Below are 6,671 nucleotides of genomic sequence, written 5' to 3' on the forward strand. Positions count from 1 at the left end.
ATAGATGCTGGTGAGGATGTGGAGAAATAGGAACCTCTTGCACTATTGGTGGGAATGCAAACTGGTGCAGCCACTCTGGAAAACAGTGTGGAGGTTCCTCAAAAAATTAAAAATAGATCTACCCCATGACCCAGCAATAGTACTGCTAGGAATTTACCCAAGGGATACAGGAGCGCTGATGCATAGGGCACTTGTACCCCAATGTTTATAGCAGCACTCTCAACAATAGCCAAATTATGGAAAGATCCTCAATGTCCATCAACTGAAGAATGGATAAAGAAATTGTGGTTTATATACACAATGGAGTACTACATGGCAATGAGAAAGAATGAAATATGGCCCTTTGTAGCAACGTGGATGGAACTGGAGAGAGTTATGCTAAATGAAATAAGTCACAGAGAGAAAGACAGATACCATATGTTTTCACTCTTATGTGGATCCTGAGAAAGTTAACAGAAGACCATGGGGGAGGGGAAGGAAAAAAAAAAAGGTTAGAGAGGGAGGGAGCCAAACTGTAAGAGACTCTTAAAAACTGAGAACAAACTGAGGGTTGATGGGGAGTGGGAGGGAGGGGTGGATGGGTGATGGATATTGAGGAGGACACCTGTTGTGATGAGCACTGGGTGTTGTATGGAAACCAATTTGACAGTAAATTTCATATTTAAAAAAATAAATAAACATTAAAAAAATAAATACATCTCTGGTACATGACAGTAGTTTAAATATTTACCAAAAACATACTTTTAAAATCAATAGACAGTGAATTATGGGATTTAAAATGTAACGATTTTGTTCCTCTTTTGAGAAATTGGTTTGGGGATGGGTCTGGGGAGCTCCTCTGTCAGACTCACTGGTTGGTGATTAAATTGCAACATGTAGGGTGCAAGATTAATTGGTGAGTGATGGTGCCTCAAGTTTGTGCAAACTTGTGCACAAAACATTTGAGTTCATGACATACTTCTACAATTCTATTCCACTCATCTTTACAATAACTTGATGAGATATGTAGAAAATGTTGAACTATTCTCACTTAATAGGCAAGGTGGGGCACCTGGTTGACTCAGTTAAGCATCGGACTCTTAGCTTTGGTTCAGGTCATGATCTCACTGTGAGTTTGAGCCCTACATTGGGCTCTGTGCTGACAGCGCTGAGCCTGCTTGGGATTTTCTCTCTCTCTGCCTCTCCCCTGCTCGCATGCACACTCTCTCCTCAAAATTAATAAATAAACTTAAAAAAATAGACACGGAAAAGTAAGGGTTGGAGAAGCTGAGTGGATAGAGAAGGTGACACAGAGTGTCAGATTCCGGTTTCAGATTCTGGCCTCTGATTCCAAAATCAGTGTTTCTCCCTTAGACAATATTATCTTGGATGTGTACCTCACACATACCTGTTGGGTTCCCTGGGTGGCTCAGTTGGTTAAGTGTCTGACTTTGGTCATGTGTTCAGCTCAGGTCATGATCTCCTGATTTGTGGATTTGAGTCCCATATCAGGCTCTATGTTAGCATCCTGGAGTCTGCTTGGGATTCTCTCTCTCCCTCTCTCCGTCCCTCCTCTTACCTCTCTCTATCAAAATACTACTACTACTACTACTACTAAATGTTAATAATAATAAATACATATCTGTTATTTATTATTTATTTATTTTTAATTTGGAATCCCCTCCTTGAGTGTAACCCCATCAATATCAGTGGCCTTCTATTTATCTTTGTATTCCTAGAGACCATCACAGCCACAGTGAGCAGAGTTGCTAACTATGTTGGTATTTGATAAATCAATAAATCCATCTCAATAGTAATATTTACTGAGTGTTGACTTGTTTCAGATGCTAATGCTGATAGTGCTTTGTTGCAGATGCTAATGACTTCATTAACTCATTTGGTCCTTGCAATAACCTTATGAATTCGATGGGGTAATTATTATCTCTATTGTATAGTGGAGGAAACTGGGTCAGCCAAAAGTGATGTAATGCACCCACAGCCAGGAAGTGGTAGAGCTACCATTTAAAGTTTTTTAATGTTTATTTATTTTGAGAGAGAAACAGAGAGAGAGAGCCGGCGAGCACTAGCAAGGGAGAAGCAGAGAGAGAGAGAGAGAGAGAGAGAGAGAGAGAGAGAGAGAATCCCAAGCAGGCTCTGTGCTTTCAGCAAGAACCTGATGCTCAGCACAGACCCCATGAGATCATGACCTGAGTTGAAATAAAGGATCAGACACTTAACAGACTGAACCACTCAGGTACCCCTAGAGCTGGTATTTAAACCTGGCACAGATTTAGCTCCTGTGTTCTCCTGTCTTGCAGTATTTGCTTCCATTTTACACAGATCAGGTAATAATGGTGTGGTGGTATGAAAGCGTAATGACAAATTACCAACAAGTCTTCCATGGAAGAGTGTGAAATTATAATCTCTTCTGTTAAATCTGGGGAGTTTGAAAGTGACATTATGTGGCTGCCAAGACTGGGCCATAGATGGCCATGCCCCTTCCACCTTGTTACATGGAACATCTGTTAATAAAGTCCTGAACTGCAATGAAAGTCCTCTAACTAACCAGAGGATGCCAGAGTGACAAAACCCAAGGTTTGCAGAGAAGTTCTGTGTAGGCATCTCCGATTAATAGTCCCAGCTGATAGTAGCTTTCTAAGTTGACTCAGTGCTGCTGTCAGCAGCCTGGAGAAGGCTCTAGAAATTTCCTCCCTAGGTTTGTGCATCACTCCCTGCCATTCTAGTGTTGCCAGCTAAGGCCCCAGATATTGTGCCCTTTCTGTATTCCCAATTCATAGGATCTGTGAGCATAACAAATGGTTGTTGTTTTATGCCACTACAATAACCAAAATAATGGGATTTAATCATGGTTAAATAAACATGCCCATATCCTGAAGCCACTTGCTTTCTGGTGATATTATTCTAGGGCTGTTGGGTTGAACCAATCAAACATGTCCTGTGTTACACACACCACACCAGAGGGTGCCGTGCATTAAGCCGACAAAAGAGTTTAAAGGGATTGGCCTGTTGAATAGCTCTTTGTTTCCAAGAAAGCCACAGGAATATGGAATCTCTTGTTGATATTCTGCTGAGCTCAGTGCGTTGTGTGTTTGTTCTTGGCTTCTTGCCCAAGAAGTCTTGGCAATCAAGTTGCTCCTTCACTGATTATTTTGCAACTGGGTATGAATTACTGCCACTGTACTTAGGTTTTATTCTCCATGTAACGGCTGCTTTGGCTAGCTTCCTTGACCATGCAAGTCTGTTCACCACCCCTAGCTTTGTCCAGGACAAGCCAGACCTCAAGAAATTGAGAATGGCTACTGTTAGCTAGGGCTCTCCTCTTAAAGCAGGATACATTTTGTTGGTTTTGTTATTTGTATATCCTCCTATAGACTGAGGGTATCAGTTTGCTCATCCAGGTTCTAGGCATCTCTAAGAATGCATTTGTGTATTCTGAACACAAAAGACATGAAAGGACCTTATTGCTAATGCATATGAGTAACAGCAGTTGTGATGTGTTCCAAGCCAAAATTGCTATCTGAACCATTCATTTATTCATTCATTGAAAAATGATTAATTGAAGTCTACATGCAAAGTATTCTGAATCTCCACCTAAACCAGAAACACACTACATTCATTTCCTTTTCTTTTAGTTCTATCTTTGTAGTGCCTGTACTATGGAAGGCTGTGCCCTTATCCACAGGGTACCTGACACAATTTAGGGGCTCAATTTCATATTTGTTGAATTACTATAAAACACAGGTGATTTTTTCCCTTTAGCGTGTGTTTATTCATGAAGTCTTTGCTTATTTTCTTATCTTGTATTTTGCCTTTCCTCTAAGCTCCAGATGTCTCAAATGTGTACTTCTTATGTTATGGAATTTGGATTTTCTATTACACTTCTATGTGCTTTAAGTCAGTAAGTGCCTTATCACCCGCTAAGCACTATTTGGTTGATGATCCACGAGGCATTTGATGTTTGGCAAGTCCTTTTTTCTCTCTAGGCCTCAGTTTCCTCTTCTATAAATTAAAGCATTTCACTTAGGTAAGTGGATTGCACTCTGCATGTCAAGAACCTCAGGGACAAGGTTGAGGAGTGGCTATATTTTGTTTCTAAGACCTTCCCATTTATATTTAAAATGTAATTTGTGAGAAACATAGAAGGGATCCTTATACAGGCAGGTCAGAATTATTGATCTGTTGGCAAACTATGACCAGCCAGCAGCTTGTTTTTTATAGCCTACACGCTAAAAATGTTTTAACAATCATTTTTAAAATGTAAAGATCAAACACCAAATAGAGAAGAAAGAGTATGTGACAGAGACAATACTATGACCTGCAATGCCTAAAATATTTATCTAAAATATTACTCTGGCTCCTTACAGAAAAAGTTTGCTGATGCCTAATGTGGACCAAGGATGATATGGACGTGGCTTAGATGCTGCTGTTCTGTTTTACCGTGCGCGTGGCAGACACCTTTAATGGGTTACAGAAACATTCTCTGACTGCTTTAGGATCCCCATCAACTAATTACTCCTGGAAGTTCATACTAATCTGGTGGGGTTGCCCTTTTACCCCTCAAGTTTGCTAAGAAGACTTTTGAGGCATTCTCTGCGAGTGCCCCCAGCCCTCTCCTTCTAACCTTTAGGCGCATTCTAGCAGACGTCTTCTGCCATTATCTTCCTGTCTCGTGCCCAAGGGCTTTCTCCAAGTCGCTGAAGGTGGCACTGCTCCGGACTCCTAACAGGTCAGAAATACCTAGGAATTACCACCTCTGGGAACAGCTTCAGGAGTTGGTGTATAAATACCCCAGCTGTCCTGCTTTTTGGATAGGATAATTTGAGCCGTCCTTAACAAAATCTGACTTTCCTCATGAGGTTAAGCTATATTCATTCGCTCATTACGGAAGCTGGCTAAGTAATGCACATCGATTAGCTGCCTTCCTTTTTCTTTGACATTTTCCTCTTTCCTGCTGATGCTGTCTGCATCTCTCCAGTAAACCTCTTGTATCCAATTCCTTATCTCAGAGTGTGCTTCTGGCAAAACCTAAACCAAGACTGATTTCAAATCTGCTCTTCCAGGGAAGTAATGCTTTTACAAAAGCCTCTAACTTAAAGCATCAAGAGTCTCACTTACAAGTCCTGGAAATTGCTGGCTGCAGTTACTGATTTTGAGGACAACCCAATTTTGTGTGGTCTGATGTCTCTATTGTTGACTCTGACATTATGGATGGGTCAACCAATTAATTTTCTGATTGGATACTGGGAGCTTTCAGCCTATTTCTCCAGATGCCTATTTCTCCAGACTCCTATTAGTGAAGAAACTTCCTAGGTGCCCTTATAATGGAAAATTCACAACCAATAAACAATTGAATCTTAAGATTTACATTGGCCAGGCAGGTTGCTATACCAAGCTCTAATAATAACTCCATTTTTCCTCACACCCTGGCAGAAAATGCAGGCAGCTGTGTCCAATTATGCTGAGCACAGCAAACTCAAACTTATTAAAGGTAGGAAACAGACTGTTTCAGGATGTGAAAAACTCAACATAATGTAAAGATAATTTCTCAAGTGTATGGTTTAGCTGCTGTTTTTATTTTATTTCTTAAGCCAGAATTAAGTTTTTAGTTCCCAGTATAGAGGAGGGAACATGGTCTTTTTTAATACATGAAAGTCAGAGTCCCCGTATATGAGTTGTGTTTCTGGACCAATCAACAGCTAAAGTGAATGACCCACACAAATGATTTGTTTGATTTTTGTGGTCCAAATATGCAATTAATAATGCCTTCCTTGTAAGAGGAATTTCGATTAACATTTATTGTGGGCTTTGAGATCTAATATCAACATGTGGAAAAAAGGAAGTTGGAAGAGAACTTTAATTAATTGGCTCATGGGTTTACATGGCATTTGGGAGCAGTGTTTCATGAAATGGCTTTCATGATACTGAGAAAAAATTCATTTTTTTAAGAAAAAAAATTTTTTTCCAAATAACTTTTCCTCCTTTCACCACCTCTGGCTTCCCCTGAGAAGTTGATTCCATCAGCGGCTTGTTCCATTGCCATGATTCTGCTAATCTTTGCCAAGCTTTTAAATAGAGTTTTCCATGGTGTAAGGAAGACCTGGTTCAACTTTTCTCCCTCTTCTAATAGAAATAATTGATCCCTCTGCTTGCTGTCTCTAATGAGAGCCAACCAGGGATCAGTCTCTCTTCTAACTCTTGGACTAATGGAATGTTTTCTGCATCATGTGATGTTTTACACCTGTTTTGCAGAACCATACACATAAGGTGTTTCATGCTTCTGAAATCTTGTACCTTATTTTTCTATACAACTTTCCTGTTTTCCCATCTAAATTAGATCCTTTGTCACACTTACTCATGACTGTGTGTTTTCTTTTCAATGAGTTTAGCGCTGTTTTTAATTAAGTATTCATTTAGTTGGTTATGTGACTAATGTCTTTGTTTCCCCAGTAGCCTCTATGTCCCAAGAGGGCAGGGACCATATTGGTGCATCACTATATTCTCAATGATAAGACTTTTCCTAATACATAGTATTGTTAAATGATAAGAATTGCATATTATGTATACTTACTAACACACATATATATTGAATTATAATTATTGTTCAATACTATGTTCTATGAACATACTTAACCCTAGAAGATATATATATATATATATATATATATATATAT

The sequence above is a fragment of the Panthera tigris genome, chromosome A1 (assembly GCF_018350195.1).
Source record: "Panthera tigris isolate Pti1 chromosome A1, P.tigris_Pti1_mat1.1, whole genome shotgun sequence".
Classification (NCBI taxonomy): Eukaryota; Metazoa; Chordata; class Mammalia; order Carnivora; family Felidae; genus Panthera; species Panthera tigris.